The sequence below is a fragment of the Pristiophorus japonicus genome, unplaced genomic scaffold (genome assembly GCF_044704955.1).
Source record: "Pristiophorus japonicus isolate sPriJap1 unplaced genomic scaffold, sPriJap1.hap1 HAP1_SCAFFOLD_512, whole genome shotgun sequence".
In the NCBI taxonomy this organism is placed as follows: Eukaryota; Metazoa; Chordata; class Chondrichthyes; family Pristiophoridae; genus Pristiophorus; species Pristiophorus japonicus.
The window spans coordinates 92515-114392 of NW_027254418.1; the positions used below are offsets into that span (position 1 = coordinate 92515).

Here is a 21878-nt window from a genome sequence, read left to right on the forward strand (position 1 = left end):
AGGAAGAGAAGGAAGGAAGGGGCTTCAACATCAACTTTTATCCAGAGGGAGAGGAGGAAAAAGCAGGGGCACTGTGGCGCTGCCGGCTCCTATTGGTGGGAGTGGCTGGCAATCTGCTGCGTGCAGCTAATAGACGGTCCGGATGCTCTGAGAGTCATTAATTTTTGCAGGAACGCGCTCTGTGGCCGCAGTGCGCATGCTCGGTGCCTCCACACCCCCAGTCACCGGATGCGGCGCAGTTTGCTGTAACCAGCGGTTGGAAAATGTGGGGAACGGGGAGCCGCAGGGAACCGGACTGATGGTGGGCGGCTGGGGCCGGGGCAGAGCGTTCGGCCGGCGGGCGGGGAGGGTGCGGTGAGTCTGTGAGGGAAAATACCGAACTGAACACAGCCCCCGGAGCTCAGGGTTTGGGGACATGCGGGAGATAGACTGAAACTTCCAGTGAGATCAGACAGTGTGTAACCCGGGGGCCCAGTGAGATCAGACAGTGTGTAAACCGGGGGCCCAGTGAGATCAGACAGTGTGTAACCCGGGGGCCCAGTGAGATCAGACAGTGTGTAACCCCGGGGGCCAAGTGGGATCAGACAGTGTGTAACCCCGGGGGCCCAGTGGGATCAGACAGTGTGTAAACCGGGGGCCCAGTGAGATCAGACAGTGTGTAACCCGGGGGCCCAGTGAGATCAGACAGTGTGTAACCCGGGCTCCCAGTGAGCTCAGACAGTGTGTAACCCGGGGGCCCAGTGAGATCAGATAGTGTGTAACCTGGGGGCCCAGTGGGATCAGACAGCGTGTAACCCGGAGGCCCAGTGAGATCAGACAGTGTGTAACCCGGAGGCCCGGTGAGATCAGACAGCGTGTAACCCGGAAAGGATGGGCCCAGTGAGATCAGACAGTGTGTAACCCGGGGAGAATTCTGGTGATTTTCTGAGAGTCCAGATGAGCGGGACAGAGATCTGAGGAAAAGGACAAAATCAAACAGAAATACTGGACATATACTTTTCTGAAACATTGTAAAAACACTTTATACTGCATTCCACTTCACAACATTAATATTTTTCTAATTTTCTGCCCTGCCATAATTAGATCTCCCGGTAAATGGCGGAGTAATTGAGAAAGTTCCACAGCTGGAAGGAAACAGGGATTGTGGACTGAGAAACAACAGCAGGTGAACCAGCACAGGATTTTGAGAGCACCAACCAGTGAGCCCCTTCCGATTGAAAGCGCTTCAATAGATCGACTGGGGAGAAAGATAAGAGAAAGTGCCATTTACTCAGATACTCACCGGTCCTGTAGACAGTACACACAGGTTACAAGGTAAGGCAGGAAATGAGACTGGGAGAGTGACCACCGAGCACAATTATCGAGCATGAGGCCGTGCAATGGGATGTGAAGTGAGATCAGTTTCTGTCTCTCAACACACAGTCACAGTGAATCTTGTGTGTGTTTTAGAGTAAAGGGCTTTGATCTAAGAGGTGACTCCAGTTTGAGGCAGAGCCCAGCAGATGGACCTGTCTCTGTACATTAGGTGGGACTGAACTCACACCGACACCATCAGATCTCAATGTTCGAATATTTCCCATCTGGTGAGAAAGCCATTGGAAAGATTGAACCGGAAGCACGTTGTCAATTCACTGATCACGATGCACAGACCAATCTGAAATACCAGCACGACCTATCACCGATAGAATCAATTATTCATTCATGAACATTTAGAATTATAAGTAAATATATTGATAACTACGAATATTGAAGTATTGATCACTCGAGGTATGTAGTATTCTAATATACTGAAACACAGATATGGAGAGTTGCAATTTATTGATTGGCATTGTACTTGACCCCGGGATGAGCTTCTGAACCCATATTCCCTCAATCACCAAGTACGTTTACTTCCACCTCTAACACCAGTGGTCTCTACCCCTTCCTCAGCTCATCTGCTCAAACCCTCATCCATGCCTCTTTTACCACTACATTGGACTACTCCAGTGCTTTTCTGATCGGCCTCACACCATGCACTCTCCGTAAATTTAAGTTAATCAAAAACACACCTGCCCGTATCCTTATTCAAGAACACAAGAAATAGCAGCAAGCGTAGGCCGTATAGCCCCTCCCATCTGCTCCACCATTCAGTAAGATCTCTATTCGATAGAGATTTTCAAAGACTCACAAAAGTGAAGAATATCTCATCTCAGTTTTAAATGGCAGATCTCTTATCCTAATAAAGTTCGAGACTATCCAGCCCTTGTCAATCCTTCTAAGAATTTTATATGTTTCAATTATATCACCTTCCATTCTTCTAAACTCCAGAGAATATAGGCCTATTCTACGCAATCTGTCCTCAGCCCTCTCATCCCAACTTGTACCAATTTCCTTTCACCCATCACTCCTGAGCTCGCTGAACTACATTGGCCCCTGCTCCATCAATGCCTCGATTTCAAAATGCTCATCCTTGTTTTGAAATCCGTCCAGGACCTTGCCCCTCCCTATTGCTGTAACCTCCTCCAGCCCTACAACCCTCAGAGATCTTTCCATTCCTCCAATTCTGGCCTCTTGAGCAGCCCCAATTTTCATCCCTCCAATATTGGTGGCCGTACCTTCAGCAGCTGAGGCCATAAGCTCTGGAATTCCCTCCCTAAACGTCTCTACAATACTCCTTAATACCTATCCTTTTGAACAAGCATTTAGTCACTTGTGCTAATATTTCTTTACATGATTGGGTGTCAAATTTTTGTTTGATAAGGTGCTGTGAAGTGCCTTGGGACATTTTACGACATTTAAGGCGCCATATTAAAGCAATTTGTTGCTGATAACTGAAGATATTTCGAATTGTAATGACTCTCACTGGGGTACAGTTTCCTCTGGCACTGACTCTCACTGGGGTACAGTTTCCTCTGGCACTGACTCTCACTGGGGTTCAGTTTCCTCTGGCACTGACTCTCACTGGGGTACAGTTTCCTCTGGCACTGACTCTCACTGGGGTACAGTTTCCTCTGGCACTGACTGTCACTGGGGTACAGTTTCCTCTGACACAGATTTACTGTGTATCTAATTCGTGCTGTCCCTGCCCTGGGAGTGCTTGATGGGACAGTTTAGAGGGAGCTTTAACCTGAAACTGATCAGGAGCTGCGGGTGGAAAGTTTTCAGTGCAGTGGCAGATCGTACTGCTGCTGAATTTTAATTGATAAGCTGCTCAGCACGGTCGAGGCGGACACTGAACTTTGCCCTGCAGCAGTGTAGAGGGAACTTTACTCTGTATCTAACCCATACTCCACCTAGTCTCTGGGAATTTAGTGGGATTTTGAAAGCAATTGCTTGGGTAGATAGAGAGAAAGTTATTCTGCTTGGGGTGTCTAGGACGAGGGGACATAATCATAAAATCAGAGCCAGGCCATTCAGGAGAGATGTTAGGAAACCCTTCTTCACTCAATGGATGGTTGAAGTGTGGAACTTCCCACAATAAGCAATCGATGCTTGCCCATTGAATAATTTTGGGCTGGTTGTGATTTCTGCCCAGTGACCCGTTGCTTGTTCCCTTGGATTGGATCTTTATTTATTCCTATGGTTTCGTTTCAGTTTCATTGCTGGACCCACCACTCAAAAGCACTTTGTCTGATCTGCCCCTGGGAATGAGCAGACTCCTCCCTCATCTCCCACACTGTACCGTGTCTCCTCCTCTTTCCCCCTTGGTTGTGTTCCACACTCTGGGCCTTGGGCCTTCCCTGGGGATTCTCAGTATGAACAGCGGGATGTGTGTTGAGACAGGATATCCCAGCTCTCCTCCTCTTTTCCCCCTTGGTTGTGTTCCACACTCAGGGCCTTGGGCCTTCCCCGGGGATTCTCAGTATGAACAGGGGGATTTGTATTGAGACAGGATGTCCCAGCTCTCCACCTTTAAAGGGACACGGAGAGGACCACCTGGGCTGAATGGCCTGCTTTATGACATCACTGCAGTGCCTAGCAACCAACCTCCCTGAGCCTTGCTCATTATGGGCTGGCAGTGTCTGATGGGACAATGTCGAGAGAGAAAGACTTGGATTTATTTAGTGCTTTTCAAGACCATCGGACCTCTCAAAGCGTTTTACAGCCAATGAAGTACTTTTGGATTGTAGTCACTGTTGTAATAAAGGAGATTTACTCTGTATCTAAACCCGTGCTGTGCCTGCACTGGGAGTGTTTGATCGGATAAGGTAGACTGAGATTTACATGTTTATCTAACTTGTGCTGTACGTGCCCTGGGAGCTTTTGATGGGATAGTGTAGAGGGAGCTTCACTCTCTGCCTAACCCATGCTGTACCTGCCCTGGGAATTTTGGACGGAGCAATATAGAGGGAATTTTATTCTGTATCTAACTCACCCTGTACCTGCCCTCGCAGTCTTTGATGGGACAGTGTAGAGTGAGGTTTACTCTGTATCTAACCGGTGCTATACCTGCCCTGAGAGTGTTTGATGGGGCACTGTACAGGGAGCTTTCCTCTATCTAACCCGTGCTGTACCTGCCCTGGGAGTGTTTGATGGGACAGTGTAAAGAGAGCTTTACTCTCTGCATAACCTGTGCTGTACCTGCCTTGTGAGTGATTGATGGGACACTGCAGATGGAGCTTTGCTCTGTATGTAATCCATGCTCTCCCTGCCCTGTGAGCGTTTGATGGGTTGTTGTAGGGGAAGCTTTTCTCTGTATCTAACCCGTACACGACCTGCCCTGGCATTGTTTGAAGGGACAGTGCAGAGGTAGCTTTACTCTGTATCTAACCAGTGTCGTAACTGCCCTGGGTGTATCTTGTGGGATAGTGTAGATGGAGCTTTACTCTGTGTCTAATCATTGCTGTACCTGCCCTGCAAGTGTTTGATGGGGTAGTGTAGAGGAAACTTTACACTCTTTCTTACAGAAACATAAAAAATAGGTGCAGGAGCAGGCCATTCGACCCTTCGAACCTGCACCGCCATTCAATATGATCATGGCTGGTCATGCAACCTGAGTACCCCACCCTGCCTTCTCTCCATACTCCCTGATCCCTTTAGCCATAAGGGCCACATCTAACTCCCTTTTGAATATGTCCAACGAACTGGACTCAACAACTTTCTGTGGCAGAGATTTCCACAGGTTCACAACTCTCTGGGTGAAAAAGTTACTTCTCATCTCGGTCCTATATGGCTAGCTCCTTATCTTTAGACTGTGATCCCTGGTTCTGGACGTCCCCAACATTGGGAACATTCTACCTGTATCTAACCTGTCCAGTCCCATCAGAATTTTATAAGTTTCTATGAGATCCCCTCTCATTCTTCTAAATTCCAGTGAGTATAAGCCTAGCCGATCCAGTCTTTCCTCCTATGTCAGTCCTGCCATCCTGGGAATCAGTCTGGTGAACCTTCGCTGCACTCCCTCAATAACAAGCACGTCCTTCCTCAGAACAGGAGACCAAAACTGCACAAAATACTCAAGGTGTGGTCTCACCAAGGCTCTGTACAACTGCAGTAAAACGTCCCTGCACCTATATTCGAATCCTCTCGCTATGAAGGCCAGCATGCTATTTGCTTTCTTTACTGCCTGCTGTACCTGCATGCCTACCTTCAATGACTGATGCACCATGACACCCAGGTCTCTTTGCACCTCCCCTTTTTTCAAAACTGTCACCAGATAATAATCTGCCTTCCTGTTTTTGCCCCCAAAGTAGATAACCTCACATTTATCCACATTATACTGCATCTGCCATGCATTTGCCCACTCACCTAACTTATCCAAGTCACCCTGCAGCCTCTTAGCGTCCTCCTCACAGCTCACACAGGCACCCAGCTTAGTGTCATCTGCAAACTTGGAGATATAACACTCAATTCCTTCATCTAAATCATTAATGTATATTGTAAATAGCTGGGGTCCCAGCACTGAGCCCTGCGGCACCCCACTAGTCACTGCCTGCCATTCTGAAAAGGACCCATTTATCCCGACTCTCTGCTTCCTGTCTGCCAACGAGTTCTCCATCCACTTCAGTACATTACCCCCAATACCATGAGCTTTAATTTTGCACACTAATCTCTTGTGTGGGACCTTGTCAAAAGCCTTTTGAAAGTCCAAATACACCACATCCACTGGTTCTCCATTGTCCACTCTACTAGTTACATCTTCAAAAAATTCCAGAAGATTTGTCAAGCATGATTTCTCTTTCATAAATCCATGCTGACTTGGACCGATCCTGTCACTGCTTTCCAAATGCGCTGCTATTTCATCTTTAATGATTGATTCCAACGTTTTCCCCACTACTGATGTCAGGCTAACCGGTCTATAATTACCCGTTTTTTTCTCTTCCTCCTTTTTTAAACAGTGGTGTTACATTAGTTATCCTCCAGTCCATAGGAACTGATCCACAGTCGATAGACTGTTAGAAAATGATCACCAATGCATCCACTATTTCTATGGCCACTTCTTTAAATACTCTGGGATGCAGACTATCAGGCCCCGGGGATTTATGGACCTTCAATCCCATCAATTTCCCTAACACAATTTCCCGCCTAATAAGGATTTCCTTCGGTTCCTCTTCCCACGAGACTCTCGGTCCCCTTGCATTTCCGGAAGGTTATTTGTGTCTTCATTTGTGAAGACAGAACCAAAGTATTTGTTCAACTGGTCTGCCATTTCTTTGTTCCCCATTATAAATTCACCTGAATATGACTGCGAGGGAGCTACGTTTGTCTTCACTAATCTTTTTCTCTTCATATATCTACAGAAGCTTTTGCAGTCAGTTTTTATGTTCCTGGCAAGCTTCCTCTGATACTCTATTTTCCCCCTCCTAATTAAACCTTTTGTCATCCTCTGCTGAATTCTAAATTTCTCCCAGTCCTCAGGTTTGCTGCTTTTTCTGGCCAATTTATATGCCTCTTGCTTGGTTTTAACACTATCCTTAATTTCCCTTGTTCGCCATGGTTGAGCCACCTTCCCTGTTTTATTTTTACTCCAGATAGAGATGTACAATTGTTGAAGTTCATCCATGTGATCTTTAAATGTTTGCCATTGCTTATCCACCGTCAACCCATTAAGCATCATTTGTCAGTCTATCTAGCCAATTTACGTCTCATACCATCGAAGTTAACTTTCCTTAAGTTCAAGACTCTAGTCTCTGAATTAACTGTGTCACGCTCCATCTTAATAAAGAATTCTACCATATTATGGTCACTCTTCCCCAAGGGGCCTCGCACAACAGGATTGCTAATTAGTCCTTTCTCATTACACATCATCCAGTCTAGGATGGCCAGCCCTCTAGATGGTTCCTCAACATATTGGTCTAGAAAAGCATCCCTAATACACTCCAGGAAATCCTTCTCCACCGCATTGCTACCAGTTTGGTAAGTCCAATCTCCATGTAGATTAAACTTGCCCATGGTAACTGCTGTACCTTTATTGCATGCTTCCATAATTTCTTGTTTGATGCTGTCCCCAACCTCACTTCTACTGTTTGGTGGTCTATACACAACTCCCACTAGCGTTTTCTGCCCTTTGGTATTCCGCAGCTCCACCCATACAGATTCCACATCATCCAAGCTAATGTCCTTCCTTATTATTGCGTTAATTTCCTCTTTAACCAGCAACGCTATCCCACCTCCTTTTCCTTTCTGTCTATCCTTCCTGAATGTTGAATACCTCTGGTTGTTGAGTTCCCAGCCTTGGTCACCCTGGAGCCATGTCTCCGTGATGCCAATTATATCATATTCATTAATTGCTGCCTGTGCAGTTAATTCGTCCATCTTATTACGAATACTCCTCGCATTGAGGCACAGAGCCTTCAGGCTTGTCTTTTTAACACACTTTGCCCCTTTAGAATTTTGCTGCAATGTGGCCCTCCACTTTTACTTTTCTTCTTTCTATCTTTTGCTTCTGCCCCCATTCTGCTTCCCTCTGTCTCCCTGCATAGGTTCCCATCCCCCTGCCATATTAAGTGTCATTCTCTAGTCTATCCTAGCCAATTCACGTCTCATACCGTTGAAGTTTCCTTTCTTTAGGTTCAGGACCCTAGTCTTTGAATTAATTGTGTCACTCTCCATCTTAATGAAGAATTCTACCATATTATGGTCACTTTTCCCCAACGGGCCTCACACGTCAAGATTGCTAATTAATCCTCTCTCGTTACACAAGACCCAGTCTAGGATGGCCTGCTCTCTAGTTGGTTCCTCGACATATTGGTCTCGAAAACCATCCCTAATACACTCCAGGAAAGCCTCCTCCATCGTATTGCTACCAGTTTGGTTAGCCCAATCAATATGTAGATTAAAGTCACCCATGATAACTGCTGTACCCTTATTGCACGCGTCCCTAATTTCCTGTTTGATGCCATCCCCAATCTCCCTACTACTGTTTGGTGGTCTGTACACAACTCCCACTAACGTTTTCTGCCCTTTGGTATTTCGCAGCTCTACCCATATAGATTCCACATCATTCACGCTAATGTCCTTCCTTGCTGTTGCGTTAATCTCCTCTTTAACCAGTAACGCTATCCCACCTCCTTTTCCTTCCTGTCCGTCCTTCCTGAATATTGAATACCTCTGGATGTTCAGTTCCCAACCTTGGTTACTTTGGAGCCATGTCTCCGTAATCCCAATTGCATCATACCCGTTAACAGCTATCTGCGCAGTCAGTTCATCCACCTTATTACGAATGCTCCTCGCTTTGAGACTCAAAGCCTTCACGCTTGTTTTTTTAACACTCTTTGTCCTTTTTAAATTATGTTGTAATGTGGCCCTTTTTGAGTTTTGCCCTCGATTTCTCTGCCCTCCACTCTTGCTTTTCTCCTTCCTACTTTTTGCTTCTGCCCCCTTTTTCCTTCCCTCTGTCTCCCTGCATAGATTCCCATCCCCCTGCCATTTTAGTTTAAACCCTCCCCAACGGTATTAGCAAACACTCCGCAGAGGACATCGGTTTTGTTCCTGGCCAGTTGCAAAACGCCCAGTTTGTACTGGTCCCACCTCCCCCAGAACCGGTTCCAATGTCCCAGGAATTTGAATCCCTCCCCCTTGCACCATTCCTCAAGCCACGTATTCATCTGAGCTATCCTGAAATTCCTACTCTTGACTAGCACGTGGCACTGGTAGCAATCCTGAGATTACTACCTTTGAGATCCTACTTTTTAATTTAACTCCTAGCTCCCTAAATTCAGCTTGTAGGACCTCATCCCGTTTTTTAGCTATATCGTTGATGCCTATATGTACCACGGCAGCTGGCTGTTCACCCTCCCCCTCCAGAATGCGCTGCAGCCGCTCCAAGACATCCTTGACCCTTGCACTAGGGAGGCAACATACCATCCTGGAATCTCGTTTGTGGCCGCAAAAACGCCTATCTATACCCCTTACAATCGAATACACTATCACTATAGCTCCCCCACTCTTTTTCTGCCCTCCTGTGCAGCAGAGCCAGCCCTGGTGCCATGGACTTGGCTGCTGCTGCCTTCCCCTGATGAGTCATCTCCCCCAACAGTACCCAAAGTGTTAGATCTCTTAATTTCCAATGAAATACGAACTCCGATGGTAGTTTTAACTTTTTAATCTTAGCAGAGAGCAACAAACTGCTGGCTGATTGCCAGTTTCTTTGTCTTACTGAGACACATGGTCAAAATGGCTGTATTTTATACCTGGATCAATTTACAGAAAAGAACTCGCCTTCTTTGACCTTATTGGCTCAATCGAAAGTCTTTTAACGTTTTAATTAGCTCGCTACCCAAGGTCCGAAAATGTCAAGTTGATTGATGAGTTAATGCAACATGCCGAACTGCGTAGCAGCCATGACTTGGAGGTCTGTGAATTTTCACAGTCTGTCTTAATGAGCCTGTTTGAATACTCTATCAATCCCCCCTTTGATTCTTTCACAAACTGAATCATAAAACATCAGGTATCACTGGTTAAACATTCTACAAAATAATTTCATACATGTTAATAGAGTTTCCTTCTAAAATTTGTTGATGTGTTTCGCCACATGTCCGGACTAGTAGCTTCCACACAAATTTACACCAACCCGAGTTCCATCGTGGCCACAGTGGAAGTCTGGTTTTAATAGGTTAATTAACCTTATTCCAATTTAATCCAAATCAATATTTTAATTCAACCAGTAAACAACCTTTCCTTAAGCATAACATACTCCTGTGCCACATACAGATGGTCTGCTGGGACCAGCAAGGTGTCTCACCTGCGGGACAGCAGCTACAGCCGCCTGGCGCAACAACATTTAATCAACATAAACAAACAATATAAAAGTAAAACAATTACAACAAATAGAATTAAACCTTCCACCAATGAAGTTCCTATTGAACCTAGCCATTCAGTGGCTCCACTCCACAAAGTGAATGATGGGGGTTGCTTAAGTTTTTCTACCTCCTATTGGATATGCTCCGCTAAGTGGGTAATTTCTTCGGAGCTATCTGGGATATATGTGCAACACTCAGTTCCGAGTAGGGTGCAAGTACCTCCCTTTTCAGCCAGGATGTAATCAAGGGCCAGTCTATTCTGTAGGGCTACTGTGCGGATTGCTACCATTTTTGCATTGATTTTAACTAGGGCCTCCGAGGTATCGTTGGCTACTCGTTCCACAACGGATGCCATGTTAATGGATTCCCTTGCCAGTTTGGCGGTCCCATACCCAGGGATCAGGATGGCAAAGAACCTCTCTGTTTCTGTGATAGCTCTCTTAGGACGGTGTAAATGTTCCGACAGTAACTTTATATGATACATATAAGGCACAATGTAGGCTAAATAGCAGGATCCCATCCAATTCTGGGGCAGCCAAGGGTAGGCCTATGGCCACACACCCAATAGGTGCCATTATATGCAATGAATGTTAGCTGTTTCTTTGTCAGCAACACTCCGGGGCCTGTCCAGGCTTTTCCATTTGTTTTATTCAGAATCCCCGTTACGTTAAAAATTCCCACATCGGCCCAGTTTGGACGGTTCCGTGACTTGATTATATTATAATTCCGGGAGCAGTTACTATACCCCATATTTTGGCCTCCTTTGATGTTTCTAATCAGACAGACCGATTTCCCTGGTCTTCCTAGTCCCGTTGTATTAGTGATAACAAAAAATGGGGGCCGTTTGGAATTATTGTAGCACGGTTGGTACCCCCCTTCAAAGGTAGTCAGATTGTAACCTGCTGACTTCCATTTACGTGCCCAGTTTTCCGTATCCTGAAACGCATTGCCTGTTTTATTTTAATTAATTATCCACTCAGCCATTTCCGAGATATTCAAGGGAACTGGCCTCAAGGGAATCCCTCCCTTTGAGTGAATAGGAATATGCGTACACACCCAATAACTAGAAATGTTACCTTGTTTGGCATAAATGTATGACGTATATAAAAAGGTATTTACATGTAATTCCCTTGCTACCCTACTATTTCCCTTTGGTGCAGAGGGTCGGCTAGTAAGAAGTAGGCCTATGCCTATAATACCTACAATCAATAATTAGATTTCAGCTTCAGTTACGGGTGCTCATTTAACGGATCCAGGCTTTCTTTCCTTGGACTTTAACAGCTGCCTGGGTGGTCAATAACACTTGATACGGTCCCTCCCACTTGGCACCCAAAGGTTTTTTATGCAACTTTTTCACATACACCAAGACTCCCGGGATGATGTCGTGTCCTCCTTCGGGTGGATTACCCCAAGCTGCCGATACCTGTCGGGAAACAGAACTAATAGCATTGGTTAAGTTCTGACAGTATGATAACAAAGTGTCACTCATTAAGTGAATATCAGCTTTCCATAAATCGTTGGTTCCTGGCAGCGGCATGGGTCTTCCTGTTATAATTTCAAATGGGCTTAGACCTGTAGTTCTTTTCGGGGTTGCCCTAATGCTACATAGCACTATTGGTAGTGCCTGGGGCCATGGTTATCCTTCTTTGTGATTTGTGCTTTGTCGATGCTGGCTTTATGTCCTTTCAGCCGAAGGTGATCCAGCAAAGCTCGTAAATCTTGTTCATGCTGTACTTCCGTGTTTGAAGCTAGCAGGATATCGTCCACATATTGTTGGGGTAAGCATGTTAATTCCGCCCCTCTGTCTAAAAGACAGTCCACATCCTTATCGCCCACCCTCACAGTTATATATATCCCATCTCCTCTCTGTTGTATTTGTGTGAGGAGGGGGGCCAGGGTGGGCTCTAATCGTTTTTTGCTATCCCAAGTAACTCCTTCTGTTGTTGTATTGTCAGTCGCTTAAATGCTTCTATGAGGTCGTTATCTTGTGACAAGCCTGGCTTGTTGGCTGAATTGTATCCCTGGCTGCGACCTCTTCCCCAGCCACGACCTTTCTGTTTTGCCCTGCACGTCTTGGCCCAATGACCTTCTTTCCCACAATAATGACATTTTCAGGGTAATTTTCCTAATAACTGTTTATCGGAATCCTGGGATTTCCATCCCATAGCCTGTACAGCTCGGACTTTAGCTCCCATATCCCGATCTAATTGGTTACATCGATCCACCAATGCTGCAAAGGTAGTTCCTCTACCTTCCCAGTCCGGTAACACTACCTTAAGCATTTTGGACAGTTCTGGCTTTAGACCTGCCACGAAAGCTGCTTTCAGAGGTCCAAACGCTTGTTCATCCATTTCCTCATCCGTATTATTCATACCCGAATGTTCTAGCCACGTGCATCTAAACCGCTCGTCATACTCCAGGACCTCCTCTGTTCCTTTCTGTTGGCAGGCTGCAATTTTTCCCCAGTCTGTCTTATCTGGACTGAAGGCTTGCAGCCAGTGTTTAATCGTCTCCCATCCTGCATCTAATTTTTGCTCATTCTGCCCCAAAGCTTCATCTACCTTGTCGTGCAATTTTCTTCCCTGTGTTTTTGGCACCATTATGGTCAAAATTTGCACTCCGTCCCAGGGATGAAGTTGATATATATTTCTTAAGCGGTCCAATTGGTCCCACGTTTTTACTCCCCCTTTCTTTGGATTGGGCAATTCCTTGGACCATTTATCAATTTTCTCTGGGTCTGCCGGATCATGAACTAAGTATTCTTCGTACACCCTTCTCTTTGTTTTTTTGGTTCCGCCCTCATCCGCAGTCTCTTCTGATTTGACTACAACTCGTCTTTTTTTAAACGGGGCAAAGCGCACCCCAATTCTTCATCATCCTCCGACACTGTATTGTCGGAGGATTCAGAAACCGTATCTATTCCTCGGTCGTGTCTTCGGGTTTGCGCTTTTAATTTATCCAAACATGGGTACCCTGGGAATTGATCAATACATTTTCCTTTTCCTATTACTGTCTCTTGACCTAATGATTTTTTTCATTCTTTAATTTCACCTTTAAGATCTTTAACTTCCGCTTCCAGCTTTTCAAGTTCAAGCTTTTTCTGTCGCAGCTGTGCACAAACTGCTTGCAATTGATCCTTTGTACTGGTCAGTTCTCGATCATGTTGGGAACGCATTATAATTTAATTCCAGTTTCGAATCTGTCCCATAACCGCTAGGGACCATCTAGTTCGTTCTTTATTTTTCATATGGGTCGTTTTTCCCCAGACCCTTTTAATCTCGTCCAAGGACCATTGTCCTTTGGAGGTTCCGTACTTTAGTTCGATCTTAATACAGGTTTTAGATAAGTTGAATTGTTGCTCTATGTATTCTTTCAACTGTTCGAGAATTAAATCTAAAGAAACTTCAGGTGGTGCCTGCCCACCTTTAACAGTTGTAGGCAATTCTTTGCCCTTATCTCCTGCTGCCATTTCTTTACTGAGTTCTTTACTGGGGTCTCGAGTTGTAGGCCTGCTAGCCGATCAATAGGTCGGTGATTAATTAACTAACACACCGCCGAAGTTTAGACGTCTATGGTACCTCGAGCCGACTACCAACCGGAGGGTTCGCAAACCGGAGGTTTTCGGAATCGCATAGAAGGAGAGGCAAATTTAGACTTTTGACCGAGGACTTTTTTTTAAAAAAGAGGAGTCCTTACCTCAATATATAGGTCCGATGTCCAAAATTCAGTTTCTTTCCTCAGCGATCCTGCTCGCAGCGCCAAAATTGTTAGATCTCTTAATTTCCAATGAAATACGAACTCCGATGGTAGTTTTAACTTTTTAATCTTAGCAGAGAGCAACAAACTGCTGGCTAATTGCCAGTTTCTTTGTCTTACTGAGACACAAGGTCAAAATGGCTGTATTTTATACCTGGATCAATTTACAGAAAAGAACTCGCTTTCTTTGACCTTATTGGCTCAATTGAAAGTCTTTTAATTGGCTCGCTACCCAAGGTCCGAAAATGTCAAGTTGATTGATGAGTTAATGCAACATGCCGAACTGCATGTAGCAGTCTTGACTTGGGGGGTCTGTGAATTTTCACAGTCTGTCTAAATGAGCCTGTTTGAATACTCTATCACAAAGTGGTGTATCTGTTTTGGAGGGAGATGACCGCAGAGGACCCCTGCACTACCTTCCTTCCACTGCTCTGCCTGATGGTCACCCATTCCCTACCTGGCTGTGTAACCTTTACCTGTGGTCCAACTCACTAAACTTGCCATTCACGACATCCTCAGCATCGCGGATGCTCCAGAGTGAATCCATGCGCAGCTCCAGTGCCGGAGCTGTCAGGAGCTGCAGCTGGATACACTTCCTGCACATGTAGTTGTCGTGTCCCTGATTTCCCAAATAGCCCAGGAGGAGCATGACACTGGTCTGGGCTTAACCCTTAGATTAACTTAATTGGTAACAATGCCAAAGGTTTCTGACTGATCAGAAAAAGAAAAAAGATGAAGAAAAAGAAAAACTACTCACCAATCAACCAGCCAATCCCTTACCCTCTTGGCTGTGACATCACACTACGATTCCTTTTTACTTCTTTCTTACTTTTGACCCTGCGGCAGCTGCAGCTCGCTGCTCCTCCCCGAACTGCCGCTGACCTGGGACCCCGCTAGGCCTTTATAGGTCGCTGCTCACTCCTCCCCGAACTGCTGCCAACCTGGGACCGCTGCTGGGCCTTTATAGGCCGCTGCTCGGTCCTCGCTCGCTCCTCCCTGAACTGCCGCCGACCTGGGACCTCCGCTGGGCCTTTATAGGCCACTGCTCCTCCCCAAACTACTGCCGACCTGGGACCGCTGCTGGGCCTTTATAGGCTGCTGCTCGGTCCTCCCCGAACTACCGCTGACCTGGGACCACTGCTGGGCCTTTATAGACCACTGCTCCTGCCCGTCCTGTACCTGCCCTGTGAATAATTGCTAGGATATTGTAGAGGGAGCTTTACTTTGTGTCTAACTCGTACTGTACCTGCCCTGGCAGTCTTTGATGGGACAATGTAGAGGGAGTTTTACGCTGTATCTAACCCGTGTTGTACTTGCTCTGCAAGTGTTTGATGGGATAATGTAGACGGAGATTTACCGTGTACCGAACCTGTGCTAACCGGGCAAGTAGTGAGGAGGACTCAAAGAATCTACAAAGGGATATCGACAGGTGGGCAAAAAATTGGCAGATGGAGTATAATGTTAAAAAAATATGAAGTTATCCAATTTGGTAGGAAAAATAAAACAGGAAATTATTATTTAAATGGGGAGTGATTACAAAATGCAGTAGTACAGAGGGATTTGTGGGTCCTTGTAACATGAAACACAAAAAGTTAGCATTCAGGTACAGCAATTAATTTGGAAGGCAAATGGAATGTTAGCCTTTGTTGCAAGGGGGATGGAGTATAAAAGTAGAGAAGTCCTGCTACAACTGTACATGGCGTTGGCTGCGAAGTCAGGTCGCTCATTGCAGTGCGGGCAGGCACAGCAAGAGGGGTGAAGGAGCAAGAGTTTGTCGAAGGAAGTGACCGGGGCCCAGGAGAGGCGTGAGTTTGGGACCTAAAGGGTCGAGGGTCCAGGAGCAGCACGGGCCAGCCCACACTGCTATATGTGTGCGCTCTCGGTCCGTGCAGCAGAGCTGGTCTCCAGTCGTCTTGGATAACCCTTGCCACTGGACCAAGACCAAGCTCTGTCAAGCCCGTGTGGTGGCTGGTGTGCAACGGCCACCACATGTTTAAAAAAAAATCCACGCACAGACATCTTCCACCCTTCAATATATAGTTTGGGACCTGCAATATTAGGGCCTTGATTGAAACACCTGTGAAATCATTGAACTCATCCCTTTTTGGCGTTGAAGCAAGTCATCCTCGATTCGAGGGACCGCCGAAGAAGAGGGGATTCGGCGAGGGTAATGCCTTTGAATGTTATGGGGCGGTGGTTAGACTCTCGCTTGTTGGAGATAGTCATTTCCTGGCACTTGTGTGGCGCGAATGTTACTTGCCACTTATCAGCCCAAGCCTGAATGTTGTCCAGGTCTTGCTGAAAGCAGGGATGGACTGCTCCATTATCTGAGGAGTTGCAAATGGAACTGAACACTGTGCAATCATCAGTGAACATTCCTAGTTCTGTTTTCATACCTTTGTAGTCGCCTTTATTTAGAATCAGAACACTGGGTTGAGATCTGACTTTCTCACCCTCCAACTGAATTTGAAATTCAACCATGTTATGTTCACTTTTTCCAAGAGGATCCTTAACTACGAGATCATTTATTAATCCTGTCTCATTACACTACCAGATCTAAGATAGCCTGCTCCATGGCTGGTTCCGCAACGTACTGTTCAAGGAAACCATCTCAGAAACACTCTATGAACTGTTGGTCAATTTGATTTGTCTAATGAATATGAAGATTAAAATCGCCCATGATTATTGCCGTACCTTTCTTACAAGCATCGATTATTGCTTGATTTATACTCCATCCAACAGTGTAGCTACTGTTAGGGGGCCTATAGACTACACCCACCAGTGACTTCTTCCCCTTATTATTTCTTATCTCCACCCAAACTGATTCTACATCTTGATCTTCTGAGCCAATATCATTTCTCACCACTGCACTGATCTCATCGTTTATTAACAGAGTTACCCCACCTCCTTTTCCTTTGTCTATCATTCCAAATTGTCAAATACCCCTGAATATTCAGTTCCCAGCCTTGGTCACCTTGCAACCACGTCTTTGTAATAGCTTTCCGATCATACTCATTGTGCCGTTAACTCATCTATCTTGTTACGAATGCTGCGTGCATTCAGATAAAGAGCTTTTCATTTTGTCTTTTTACCATTTTTCGCTGCTTTGACCCCACGGTCTGTTCCACTCTTATTTTTATACATTCTGTCCCTTCCTGTTACACTCTGGTTATCATTTCCCCCACCGCTACCCTGCTCTATTGCCTTCTCCTTGCTCTTTGACTTTTTAAATTTACGCTCACCTTAACCCTCCGACCCCCCAACCCTCCCCCCCACCCCCCCCCCCCCCACTATTTAGTTTAAAGGCCTCTTTACAGCCCTAGTTATTCGCTTCGCCAGGACACAAGCACAAGCCTGGTTCAAGTGAAGCCTGTCCCAACGGAGCAGCTCCCTCTTGTCCCAGTACTGGTGCCAGTGCCAGTGCCCCATGAATCGAAACCCATTTCTCCTACACCGGTCTTTGAGCCACGTATTCATCTCTCTGATCATATTTACCCTATGCACATTTGCACGTGGCTCGGGTAGTAACCCAGAGATTGCTGTCTGGGTTCTGCTTTTTAATTTAGCCCCTAACTGCTCAAAATCCCTCAGCAGAACCTCTTTCTTTGTTCTACCTATGTCATTGGTACATACGTGGTCCACGACAACTGGATCTTCCCCCTCCCACTCCAAGTTCCTCTCCAGCCCAGAGGAGATGTCCTGAACCTTGGAACTGCGCAGGCATCACAGCCTTCAGGACTCCCGCTCATGGCTGCAGAAAACGATACTGTTTCCTACCACTACAGCATTTCTTTTTACTCCCCCCCCCCCACCCCCCTTGAATGGCCTCCTGTACCACGGCACTGTGGTCAGTTTGCTCATCCTCCCTGCAGTCCCTGCCTGTGTCCAAGCAGGGAGCACGAATCTCGTACCTGTTGGACAATTGCAAGGGCTGAGGATCCTCCATCACTACCCCCTGCATCCCCACAGCTGCCTCGCTCGTAGTCACACCCTCCTGTCCCTGACCATGGGCCAAAGTTGAATTAATTAATCTAAGGGGTGTGACTGCCTCCTGGAACACAGGGTCCAGGTAACTCTCCCCCTCCCTGATGTGTCGCAGTGTCTGCAGCTCGGACTCCAGCTCATCAACGTGGAGCCGAAGTTCCTCGAGCAGCCAACACTTACTGCAGATGTGGTCACCGTGGACCTCAATGGGGTCAACCAGCTCCCACATGCAGCAGCAGTAACACATCGCCTGCCCTGCCATCTCGAATGTATTTAGTTAAGTTTTCACGTTTTGAAAGTTTAGATTTTTAATCCCAGCTCTTAATTTAAACCAATGCCAAGAAAAGAGAGAAAAACTGACCAACCAATCACTTCCCTGCTTTCCTGTGATGCCACACTTTGAATCTTTTTATTTCTTATCCTCCCAGATCACTTGGTGCTCATTCGGCTGTCTGCTCGGCTGACTCACGCCCTTTGTAGGCTTACCGCTGCTCCCACTCTCGCGCCCTTTCCGAAGGGATGGGCATAAGTAGGTTTTTTCCCTCGTGTTGTTTCTCTCACCACCTGGTCAGTAGTGGTGCTACCGAGCCAGTCTTGATGGACATTGAAGTCCCCCACCCAGAGTACATTCGGTGCAGCTTGCTACTCTCAGTGCTTCTTCCACGTGGTGTTCAACATGGAGGAGTACTGATTCATCAGCTGAAGGAGGGCAGTAGGTGGTAATCAGCAGGAGGTTTCCTTATCTATGCTTAACCTGAAGCCACGAGACTTCATGGGGTCCGGAGTCAATGTTGAGGACTCCGGGCCACACCCTCCCGACTGTATACTACTGTACCGCTACCGGTGGGACAGGACATACCCAGGGATGGTGATGGAGGAATCTGGGACATTGGCTGAAAGGTATGATTCTGTGAGTATAACGATGTCAGGCTGTTGCTTGACTAGTCTGGGCCATCTCTCCCAATTTTGGCACAAGTCCCCAGATGTTGGTGAGAAAGACTGGGCTGGGTGTGCCGTTGTCGGGTCCATAGCTGGTGCGGAGGTCGATGCCGAGTGGTCCGTCCAGTTTTATTCTTATTATTGTTTTTCGTAGCGGTGGATCAATTGATGAATCAATATGATCTTATTGAATGGTGGAGCAGGCTCGAGGGGACAAAGGGCCTACTCCTGCTTCTAATTCTTATGTGCTTATACCCTAGCCCAGACCCTGTTTCTATATTAAGAGCAATGGTCCCAACACTGACCCTGGGGACACCACTGTTTACATCCCTCCAGTCTGAAGAACATCCATTAACCACTACTCTCTGTTTTCTAACCTTTACCCAACTTCCTCTCCACACTGCCCCACTCTCTTTAATACCATGAGCCTTAATTTGATCAACAAGTCTCCTATCCGGCACCTTATCAAACATCTTTTGACAATCCATCGACACAACATCCATTGCATTTCCTTTCTCGCTGCACTTTGTTATTTCCTGCAATAATCCCTGCTGTCTATCCTGAATGAATCCATTTCACTACCAAATGTTGCAACGTTTACTTCTGTAGCTAGAATCCCCCTGCGCACGGGACCGGGCTGTGCTCTGAGCAGGCGCAGTGCCAATGTTGGAGGTGGTCTGAGGCGGAAGAGACATTCTGCGAGTTGGTAGGAGCTTGTGGGCTCAGCGGAGGAATTAGACCCCTGGGTGGGCTGGGCAGCTTCATAAACACTGGTGTAGGCCTCAGGCCCCAAATATGAGCCCGCAGGCTCCATGTTTGACCTGCGATGATAGACCCGGCCGCTCGGGGTAACTAGCTGAATTCTTGGACAGGATCAGGGTGCCTGTGTGGCCATCTTGGTACAGGAGCAGAGGGCAGGCGGGGCTTTAGGGTCCCAGTGACCTTGAGAGAAAATCATTTCCTCATTTATTCTCAGTCTGCACACATGGGATGTAGAACTGAACCCAACCAGAGAAGAGGGAGTGAGAAAACTGCAGATGGAAGAAAGAAATGATGGAGGTGGTGCGATGAGTTTGGATTTCACCACAGGGTGGAGGGAGAGTGTGTGGGATGGGAATTTACAGCTTTGGGGAACAAGAGACGAAAGAATGTTCCATAAAAAGTAGGATTGTCTGTCCTCAATTTCTATCCTGCACTTCCAGTGCTGACTTTCGTAAACACCTTTTACAGGATATTAGAAGAGGAGGATTTACAGATGGGAAACTCGAACCAATCATATCAAGATCTGACAGAGTCACTCGATTCACTTGAATATCATCAGCCTTTGAATGTGAAAGGAGAAACGTTTGTCTGCTCTGTCTGTGGGAAAAGATTTCAAACATCAATGTGACTGGAAAAGCACCGAGACACACACACCCGAGTGAGAGTGTTCCAGTGCCCTGATTGTGGAAAGAGCTTCAACCAGTTACACAGCCTGAAAAAACATCGCATCATTCACAGCGGGGAGAAACCGTACACGTGTTCTGTGTGTGGACGAGGCTTCAACTGATCGTCAAACCTGGAGAGACACAAGGACACCTGCACCATGGAGAATCCATGGAAATGTGGGGACTGTGGGAAGGGATTCAATTGTCCCTCTGCGCTGGAAACTCATCGACGCAGTCACACCAGGGAGAGGCCGTTCACCTGCCCTGCGTGTGGGAAGGGATTCACTCGTTCATCCCACCTCACTGAACACCAGCGAGTTCACACTGGGGAGAGGCCGTTCACCTGCACTGTGTGTGGGAAGGGATTCACTTATTCATCCAGCCTGCTGGCACACAAGCGAATTCACACTGGGGAGAGACCGTTCACCTGCTCCGTGTGTGAGAAAGGATTCACTTGTTCATCCAGCCTGGTGAGACACCAGCGTGTTCACACTGGGGAGAGGCCGTTTACCTGTCCCGTGTGTGGGAAGAAATTCACTGCATCTTCACACCTCATTGAACACAAGCGAGTTCACACTGGGGAGAGACCGTTCGTCTGTCCCGTATGTGGGAAACGGTTTGCTAAATCATCTCATCATCTGAGTCACCAGCGAGCTCACACAGGAGAGAGGCCGTTCATCTGCTCTGTGTGTGGAAAGGGATTCACTAATTCATTCGAGCTTCATGCTCACCAGCGTATTCATACCGGGGAGAGACCTTTTACCTGTTCTGTGTGTGGGAAGGCATTCATTCGTTCATCCCACCTCACTGAACACCAACTTGTTCACACCAGTAAGAGACCGTTTAAATGTTCTGACTGTGAAAAGAGCTATAAAAGCAGAAATGATCTGATGAAACACCAACGCACTCACACTGGGGAGAGGCCGTTCATCTGCTCCGAGTGTGGGAAGGGCTTCACTCTTTCTTCCAACCTGCTGACACACCAACGCATTCACACTGGGGAGAGGCCATTCATCTGCTCCGAGTGTGGGAAGGGCTTCACTCGTTTATCCAACCTTCAGTCACACCAGCGAGTTCACAAGTGACTGCAGGGGTTGGATTCTGCTTTTATTGTTGCCGTTAATCACATCCAGGACTGAACCATGTTCACTCGGACAGTTGGAGTTTGTTGCTGCTGGTGTAATTAATCCCTCTAACTGGGCTGGAGTTTAATTTTCTGGATATCATAGAATCATAGAATCATAGAAATGTTACAGCACAGAAGGAGGTCTTTCGGACCATCGAGCCCGTGCCGGCTCTCTGCAAGTCCCACTCCCCACCCTTTCCCCGTGGCCCTGCAAATGTTTTATTTCCGGTACTTATCCAATTCCCTTTTTGAAAGCCACAATTGAATCTGCCTCCACCACCCTTTCAGGCAGTGCATTCCAGATTCTAACCACTCGCTGCTTAAAGAAAAGTTTTTTCTCATGTTGCCTTTGGTTCTTTTGCCAATCACCTTGAATCTGTGTCCTCTGGTTCTCAATCCTTCCGCCAATGGGAATATTTTCTCTCT

At 46.6% G+C, this 21878-nt stretch overlaps 1 pseudogene; it reads left to right on the forward strand.

The window, feature by feature from the left end:
• The first annotated feature begins 231 nt into the window (after positions 1-231).
• LOC139253802 (zinc finger protein 135-like) lies at positions 232-21542 on the forward strand (annotated as a pseudogene).
• The last annotated feature ends 336 nt before the right edge of the window (positions 21543-21878 follow it).